The sequence below is a fragment of the Meriones unguiculatus genome, chromosome 7 (genome assembly GCF_030254825.1).
Source record: "Meriones unguiculatus strain TT.TT164.6M chromosome 7, Bangor_MerUng_6.1, whole genome shotgun sequence".
Classification (NCBI taxonomy): domain Eukaryota; kingdom Metazoa; phylum Chordata; class Mammalia; order Rodentia; family Muridae; genus Meriones; species Meriones unguiculatus.
This window is the reverse complement of record NC_083355.1, coordinates 111,165,863-111,175,508: the sequence shown is the minus strand read 5'-3', so window position 1 is coordinate 111,175,508 and position 9,646 is coordinate 111,165,863. Positions and strand designations below refer to the sequence as shown.

The 9,646-nt window shown below is 45.5% G+C and overlaps 1 pseudogene; it reads left to right on the top strand.

Annotated features, from left to right (window-relative positions):
- Positions 1–9,097: 9,097 nt before the first annotated feature.
- Positions 9,098–9,393, top strand: LOC110550513 (large ribosomal subunit protein eL37-like; annotated as a pseudogene).
- The last annotated feature ends 253 nt before the right edge of the window (positions 9,394–9,646 follow it).

Genomic DNA, 9,646 nt, shown 5'->3' with positions numbered 1-9,646 from the left:
CAGGAAGCACCAAAGTTGGTGTTTTAGATTCGGCCACTTGTTTACACACTGGTTTCTCAATCTCTGGTCTTCTGCCCCTTAGATATGGTACACACTGGTCACCTCCATCCGGGACTCCCTAGTTTTTAACTTTCTATTTCTTTTTAATTTATTTTATGTGTATGTTTATTTGTTTGAGTATAAGTATGTGCACCATGTGCCTGCAATGCCAGCTGAGGCCAGAAGAGGGTGCAGGGTACCCTGGAGCTGGAGTTACAGATGTCTGTGAGCAAACCACATGGTCCTCTGTACTTGGGTTCTTTGTGTTGTTTTAATGAAAGAAAACCCGAAATAGTTCAATTTTACCAATGCTGACTCAGGGGTCAAATACTGGGGTGAAAACCTGCTAGCTCAGAGATGCAGAGAAACCATCTGGCTGACTTTCCTACTCAGCTCACAATCTGAAGGAAAAAACCGTAACTGAGAGCCCAAAATTCCAAAAAACCCAAAGCCAAAACCCTGCTCTCTCAGATGAGGGCCCAGGAGGAAAAAGACCTTCTAGCTCACCCAACAACCCAGAAGGAAAAAGCCACAAGCTAAAAACCAAAGAGCCCAAAATCTCCTTTTCCTTCTCTATGCTGTCTCAAATGCCCTTCTCTCAAAGTCCTTCCTTTCTAGTTATCCCTGACAGCTGATTTATTGCCCTGCCTCTTGACCTAGAGTTTACCTTATTAAATCCTGTGTACAGAAAGATCTTGGATTAAAGGTGTGTGTTAGGGCTGAACCACACCATAATCACCTGTTTATAATAAACAGAAAAGTTTTGGATTAAAGGTATGTGTTGAAGCTAATAAACACTAAACAAAAAACAGCTTTTAACAGTTCACAATCTCGGGATTCACCATGGGATCAAATATCCTGCAACCCCCTTGCAAGAGTAGTAATCACTGCAGCCAACATTTTCAAAAACCAAATACAGAAAATATCTCTGCAGTGAAAGAATGTGTAAATATTCTGTTGTACATACAATAGCATAAAACCCACTGTCACACACATGTGTGTGCTGTGTTTATGTTCATATGCTTTTGTTCTATAAATGTAGTATATTTTTTCTGAAAGCTGTCTAGTTCCCAATATTGTGTTTGGAGATTCATCCATGGGATGAGGGCAAGTTGCATTATAATTAACTTCATTTCTGTATAATGCTCCACCATGTTGTGCCTATGTCTGTGTGCACATGTGCACTTGTGGATCTCCAAGTAACTATCAGAAAAATATTAAACTTTCAGAAGAACTCATGCAGTGTAAATTTCAAAACCACATAAGACCTTAATTCCACATCATACAGGGAACAACCAGTAGGAAGACAGGGAAGTGGGAACAGATTCACTGTAGTTTTTGCCTCTGAGAAAAACAGCAAGTGGAGTTGGAGTTGGACACACACGTGGCTCCAACAGCATTAGAGACATCTTGATACTTAACCTCAGACCATGAACCCATCAGTGAAGGTTTTATCACTATGCTGTCCTGAAATATATAATCTCTCAGGAAATAGTGCAGCTGGAGAAAAAAAAATGTGGGGCAGTCAATTATACACGTGTACTTATAGCAAGGTCAAAAGTGAGCAAGGCCAAAGTCTATGCAAGATAAGAGGTTCCAGAGAAGGGCGGTCACAGGAGGCAGGGAGCAGATCTGTTGAGGGGCTATTGAGAAACAAGTGTGTCTGGGGTTGCTGACAGAGAAGATAAGGGAACGGAAGGGAGGGGCATGGCTCATGGCCAAGGCCAAGTGGCCAGTCTGAACACACATATGAACTTCCATGTGATTCAGCTGCTTCAGCCACATCTTGAGCGAATACAGATGAGGTGAATGTGAAGGCGAGAGTGGGTGAATGTGAAGGCGAGTGGGACTCTGGGTGGAAGAACAGGCGTCCTTCCAGGAACGTTGTTCAGCTCATTATCTCCCTCAGCCATTATCACAGCAAATGCAGGAGAGGCGAGGGTGTGCTGGTAACTGTGTTGATTTGGAAATGAAATGCTGTGACCAAAGGAAACGTAAAGAAAGGGGGTTTGTCAGAGGTTACAGAACCACAAGGGCAAGTGAGGTGTGACAGCGGCTGGCAGGAGCCAGCCAGAAGCTGAGAGATCACATCTCAAAGGCACAAAGGAGCAGAGGGAGTGAACAGGAAGTCTGGAGAAGCTGTGACTTCGGGGCCAGCCCTCCGTAGCACACTTCCTTCAGTGAGGTTCTGCATCCTAAAAGTTCCACAGGTTTTCAAACAGCACCACCAACAGGAGACCAAGTGTTCACGTACATGAGACGATGGGGGACATTTCCCATTCCAACCACAAGAGAACTGTTTTTCTGTTTGTCTTTAAAGAGGACGAGGAGGCGATAGTTGCCCAGAACAGAAGTGCTCCTGTGTCAGTGGGGCTTGACACAGAGAAGAGCAGATGGTAGTGGCAGAGGGAAAGCCTGAGGAGGGCAAAGATGGAGTAGCAGACTGAAACGCCAGCAGCTGATACAAGGAGGTCAGGAAGGTAAGGGAGAACAGGCAAGGCTGAGTGGGAGGAGTGCAGCAAAGAGAAAATTCCAGAAAGCATCGAGAAAGCTGGGCAGTGGAGAAAGCAGCAGAGAACAGTTTCTGTGTGTGTGGAGTAGCAGGAAGGTGAGGGGAGGGGTGTAGGAGAATGACATAGATTAGGGGGTGACACAGACTTGGGACAGCGTCCATGAAACCTAAGAACGAGCTAGATGGTAACAAAACTCTAGGGCTTAGGGAGTGCAGAGGGAGGGACTCAGGGACGCAGGAGTTCATGGCCTAACGATTAGATCATGAGAGTGTGGGAGACATGCTCGTGATGCCTGGAGTATAACCAGCCAATAGCACACCTCTGGTACTCCATGTCCTGGGTGAAGTCTGAAGGGGACAAAAGCATAGGTGTGACACCAGAGGTCCACAGGGCTCTTACCTGAGGACCTTAGAACACAAGGGGAGCACGGGAGTCCTCCCCTGCCCCGTTCACCCCACTTGTCTTCCTATAACACACTCAACTCAACTAATTTCCCATCTTATTTTACATCTGGCATAACAGGAGTCGGGGGCACTGAGGCAGCTGGCCCACGGCCACCCAATTCAGAGGTAGCACAGACAGACCCACGTTGGCCTGGCCTTGCGCCCTCTACCACCTGGTCTCGCGGAAAGGTTCTAAATAACAAAATAGTTCGGCTGAGCAAACCAGGCCAGCACACTGCCTGCGCTGTCTGGGAGCAAGCAGGAGGCATCTGGAATTCTATTTCAGAGCACCACCCTAGAATACCCTTCTGTCACCCACTGCCACCTTCCCGACGCTGCAAATGCTGACATTTATATTTTTAAACCCATTTTTGTCAAAATTAATGCTATCTTTCTCAGGTGCAGGAGCCTACCCGGTTGGAGCACCTGCAATATGCTGTAAACAACAACAACAACAAAAATATTCCTGGCATTACATAAGACATTAAAACTGGAACAAAAAAAATAAGAAGAAAAAGAAAAGAAAAGAAAACTTGAATTTAAACCAGTTCAGCCTCATCCCTAATCGCAAATGCTGAACAATGCACAAACCCTTCTCTATTCAGAGTCTTCCAAGAACAAAGGAAATTGTCCCCAAATAAAGCAATAACCTAATACCATATTAATAATAACCTTCCATGTGCAAAACCTCCTTAATTCCACAAAGCATTTCACATCTGCCATCTTGTAGGGAGGTGACTTCAGGCACAATTGTAGTTATTAAACAAAACCAAGAGTTTGTTACAAGGTTATATTTGAACAACCTCCAATCTGCCTTCCACACTGTCGCCTGAGCTAATCGTTCTATTGAGAGTGATTCTGGGTCATGAAACAATTGTATCCTCTTTGCTGAAGGAAGTCAGAGGGTCCTAGCGGCTGGGAGAGGGTTGTAATCTGACCTCTAAGGTTGTCCCAGCCTTCTTCTGCAGAGCTGCTAAGAAGTGATGAAGTGACCTATAACCCAAGGACAGAGGTTCCTTCTGATATCATCCACCTCTGGTCCATCCCAAGGTCTTCTCTACCACGACAGGGTCAAATGAAGCACAGCACCCTGAAAGAAGTAGAGGGTGCTGGTTTGCACCTGCCTCCTCTACTCAGGCTTGGCTCGGGGCAGAAGGCTGGAAATAAACAACCAAAGTTGCCAGTGCCTCAAAGTGCTAAGCCAGGGCTGGCGAGATCTCTCTCTCTCTCTCTCTCTCTCTCTCTCACACACACACACACACACACACACACACGCAAACACACATACTAGATAGATGATAGATAGATAGACAGACAGACAGACAGCTAGGTAGATAGGTAGTTCTTTTTAAGTTCTCAGCAGAAGCTGCACCATGAAGGATGATGGGAAACCCACCTACCAGTTTCAGTTGTTCTTATAGCATCAGTCATAATTTTATTTAGGAAATGGATGCTGAGAAAGAGAAAATACTCGACAAAGGTCACCTGTGAGTGACTACAGCCTGTGAGACCAGAACCACATGCAGTGCTGTTACCCTTCAATGCTTACTCTCAGGAGCACTTTAAAGTGTGAGTGTGAGTGTGTGTGTGTGTGTGTGTGTGTGTGTGTGTGTGTGTGTGTGTGCACATTCATGCCCTCCCACAGGTATTCCCCGAACATACTTACACAAGTTGAGTGGGTAATGGTCAGGCTTAGGGATTCAGAGGGCCATGGGTATACTGAATCTGCCCGTGGGGTTTGGAGCTGCTTAGGCACCTGCAGGAGTTTGTTTCAAAGGGAAGGTCCAAATACACAGGTGACTGGTGGCCTCTGGAGCAATGGAGTGAAGGTCAGTAGGAATGGGACATCTGGCCCCTGTCTCTTCTGTGACTTGGAATAGATCCTTGTGGAAGACAGAGTTATTCCAGAGCTCTCTGAGAGCATGACTGTTGGCAACACCCCTTCAAGGAAGGACAGCCAAGCCTGCGGAGGAATCAGGACACACAGTAGGGGAGGTTGGCTGTGGATATAGCAGAGGGTACATCTAGTGTGAGAAAGAAGCTGGACACAGTACTTTATCCCAGAGTGTCCCAGGAGCCATGCTGTTGCTTTCCAAGAGGCCATGTCTCCATCCCCTGCCAGGGGAGTATGGGACAAAGTTCAGGAAAAGCTGGCCATGAAGCAAAGAAAGTGTCAGGGGCCTGTGGGCCAAAGGAGCAGGGCCACTCCCTCTCAGGGTTTTGGAGGGTTCTCTACAATTGGGAACAGTTCCTACCATAAGAGCCTGTCTTTCACAGTGTGAGGTACAAGCAATTGTACAGTGAACATCACCGTTCTTCTCAAACATCCTATGGCTGCCCAGGGTCCAGTCCATACACAGGAAGTTCCCCGAGCTAAGGAAGGACCAGAGCAGGGAACCTCAGGGAGCTTGAAGTAACCTGAGCATCAAAGGCAAACCAAGGCCTCAGCCCTATTGACACGATCCCATGTGGGATCTGCTCAGACCTTAGGTCCCCCCCCCGTACTGTGTCACTCTGAGCAGTCTTATGAAGCAGTGCCAGGCTTCCAGCTTTTCTGAGGACAGGAAGGAAGTGGAGACATGAGACGGCACTCACTTGATCCACTACTGGTAATTAATACAGTCGGAAATTAGGACCCCGTTCTTTTGTTAAATAAATACCTTCCTTGTGATGATAGACCGTAGTGGTTCTCAGCCTTCCTAGAGCTGAGACCCTTTAATCCAGCTCCTCAGTTGCAGCGATCCCCAACCATAATATTATTTTCATTGCCACTTCATAACTGTAATTTTGGTACTGCTGTGAATAGGTAATGTAAATATTTTTGGAAAAAGAGAGTTGTCAAATGGGCCGTGACCCACAGGTTGAGAACTACAGCCCTGTACCCTTATAATGTCCTGTGTATGGTACTCTGTTATAGCGATGACAAAAGGGACAAGCGAAGGGCATTTAGCAGTGTGATGACTAACCCTGTTTGTTAACTTGACACAACCTAGAGTCCCCTGGAAAGGGGCCTTCAGTTGAAGAACTATCTCAGTCACATTGGACTGCGGCATGCCTGTGGATCGTTTTCTCGATTATTGGTCACCATAGGAGGTCCAGGACCACTGTGAGTGGTACCGTCCCGTCTTAGTCAATGTTCTATTTTTTGAAGAGACACCACAACCGCAGCAACTCTTACAAAGTAAAGCATTTAATTGGGTCTGGCTTCCAGTTTCAGAGGTTTAGACCATCATCAGCGTGGAGGGAGTGTGGCAATACACAGGCAGACAGGGTAGCTGAGAGTTCTATGTTCAGATCCACAGGAAGTACAAAGAGAGAGGCTATGAGTTCGGAATGAGCTTTTTGAAACCTCAAAGCCCACGCCTAGAGAGATACTTTCTCCAACAAGGCCATACCTCCTAATCCTTTTAAGTAGTGCCACTCCTGGATGACCAAGTACTAAAATCCACGAGCCTGAGGAGCCATTCACGTTCAAAACACTGCACATCCCTAAGCAAGTGGGCCTGGGCTGTATAAAATAATTAATTGAATTTAGGTCAAAAAATATCTCCTATTTCTTTTGTGTCCTCTCCACTTATCTTTTTTTTTTCCTTTTTTAAAATTAAAGTCATTCTATTAGCCGTAACCATATTTGGCACATAACCAGAATTTTGTTTTCAAGAACATACATTCATGTACTCCTTTACTCCATGTAAAAAATAAAGTACATTAAAAACAAAACCAAACACACACACACACACACACACACACACACACACACAATAAATGAATAAATAAATAAATAAAATAAAATAAACAGCTCCCAAACAGCCTCTCTTCACTGTCTCTGCTTTAGTTCCTGCCTTGAATTCCTATCCTGGCTTCTCTTGATGATGAGCAACACAATAGAAAGCAAACTAAAAATATTAGGAAGAAGATGTTTGCAGGAGTGAACCTCAGAAGTTCAGAAGTAAGTTAATTGGTAAAGCCAGAACATTAAAACATTCCAAAGCTCGTTCAACTTACCTCAATAATGTTCTACCAACAACCTTCATTTTGGCTTGTTGCTCATCTTGCAATATCTAAGTTAGTTCCAGGTAGCAGGAAAAGTGGAATTCTAAGCTGCAGCCCCGCCCCGTCCAGTTCAGAGGGACCACACTACAGAGGGTCCACTCATTGGACAGCAGGGCAGTCGTACAATCCATCTGTTTTTATTTCCCAGGAAAACAGGAGCCGAAGGCTTCTTTTCTTTGCACCAACAAGAAGCACAAAGGCACTGTCAGTCCATGTGTAAAAGGTCATTTGCAAAATCCCGAGGACCTATTCTAGAGTCCTTCAGAATATCTCATCCTGGAGAATATTAATTTGGCCTAGTTTATTGGCAAGAGATACTTGGAAGGTTGCCAAAAATTACATGGCAATTAATCAACAGGAAATAAAATAAACACAAATTGCAGATTCTTATCAGAAAATGGATGCCCTGACATCTTGCATCTTAAAGACAAACTTGCTTTGTTATCCCCATGGACAACTCCAGTTTCTGTGGGTCAGTTATGTAATAAATCACTGCACGTGGCATATTGAAGAATCAACTGGTCAACCAGAGAAAAGGACGCAGAGGAAGCTGAGACACCCGTTGGAGGACTGCAGGCTCTGCCATCCATCTCATGGTCATGCTGAAAACTTTCAGCTGTCTGAGACCTCACCACCAGGGCATCAAGAAGCCCCAATAGCCCCAGCTTGACTTCCTGAAGTCTGCTTGCCTGGCGGAAAGTCATCCCTTGTGTAGCTCTGCTCTTATTCTCACTGAGAGTAAAGTACTCACAAGGGCAGAGCCAACCAGATGCCAGGTACAAGGAACACCCTAGAGAGTAGTGTCGCAGGCAGAGGGATTCAAGACACCGAAGAGCTAGGTGAGGAATCAAGGGGATGATTCCTTCAGTCAAGTGCTTACCTCACAAGCATGAAGTCCTCGGTTCAAATCCCCAGCACTTGCATGAAAAGCTGAGTGCAATAGCACACACCTACAGTTCCAGTTCTGGAAAGACAGAAATGGGGGTGGAGGTCTCTGGGACTTTCTGGGAAGCCAATCTAGACAAAAGGGTGAGTTCTGGGTTCAGAGAGAACCTCAAAAAATGCTGTAGAGAGCAGTAGAGGATGACACTCAACACTGACCTCTAACTTCCACACGCACCTGCATGTATTAATGCACACATACATGCCATTCACACAACAAAAAAGCTTGGATAACATTGGAGAAGCTCCCTATATTCCTGACCCCCAATTTCCTCATCTAAACAGGACAACCATCCCACCTCTCCTCTGGTCTGTGACAAGATTAAATAAGAGAAGAGAGGCCTGGCAATCATTGGTATTTGTCAACTCATCTCTATATGAAGTCATTTCTCTCGGTTCCTGCTCAGCTTTCCCCTGTCCTGTCTGCACAGAAGTCTGACCTCTGCTCCTCACTGGAGCATCTTGCTTCTAGAGGAATACGCTCCCTGAATGTGAGGATTTTCAGAAACCTGGGAGTCTGATTCTTTGAAATCTGATGGAGCTCCACACACTTCCTCCAGGAGAAAGATTTCACATCTTTGGAAGTCCAGAAGCTTCTCTCATGTCTCTTGTCTGGCATTTTGTTCAGTCCCACACTTAACTCTTTCAAACATGCTACAGCTGTGTTGTCTGGTATGGTGGCCACTGACCACCAGTGCTATTGAGCAGCTGAAATGTGACTTAAAGCAAAATGCATTCTTTCAAGAGGCTAGAAAAGTCCATAATGTGTCAGAGCGACCTCCCCTCCGAGGGATGATTCAATCCTTGCATCTTCCATTGTCTAGTAGTTTCCGGCATACCTAGGCTTGTGGCTGCATTATTACAACCTCTGTCTCTAGTCCATCTGGATATTGCCTTGTGTCTATTTTTCATACAATAACAAGGGCACTTGTTATTGTATGAAGACACATGTTCATAATCTAACAGGGTGTCCAATCTTTGACTTTTCTGGGCCACGTTAGACAAAGAGTTGTCTTGGACCACATGTTATGATCTCATCTTAGGTTCCTGAACTTGAAAGTATATCTGCTCTCTTCCAGTCTGTTTGGCCTCGGCAGCAAAAGCCAGATGACAAAAGGAACATCATCCCCTGGAAAGCACCGCAATAAGGCTCACACATTATGCCTCCACTGTGGCTCTGAGGCTTACTACCTTCAGAAGTCGACCTGTGGCAAATGTGGATACCCTGCCAAGCTCAAGGGAAAGTATATACCTGGAGTGCCAAGGCTAAGAGGTGAAACACTGCTGGGACCAGGTGGATGAGGCACCTAACAGTTGTCTATTGCAGATTCAGACACAGATTCTATGAAAGAACAACACCTAAACCTAAGAGGGCAGCTGTTGCAGCATCTGGTTCATTTTGAGGATTTCAGTCAGTCATAAAATAAATGCAAAGAAAGAAAGAAAGAAAGAAAGAAAGAAAGAAAGAAAGAAAGAAGGAAGGAAAGAAAGAAAAGAGGGAGGGAGGGGGAGGAAGAAAGGGAAGGAAGGAAGAAAAGAAGGAAGGAAGGAAGGAAGGAAGGAAGGGAGGGAGGGAGGGAGGGAGGGAGGGAGGGAGGGAGGGAGGGAGGGAGGGAGGAAGGAAAAAAAGAAAAATAAAGTACACTTGCTAAGAGT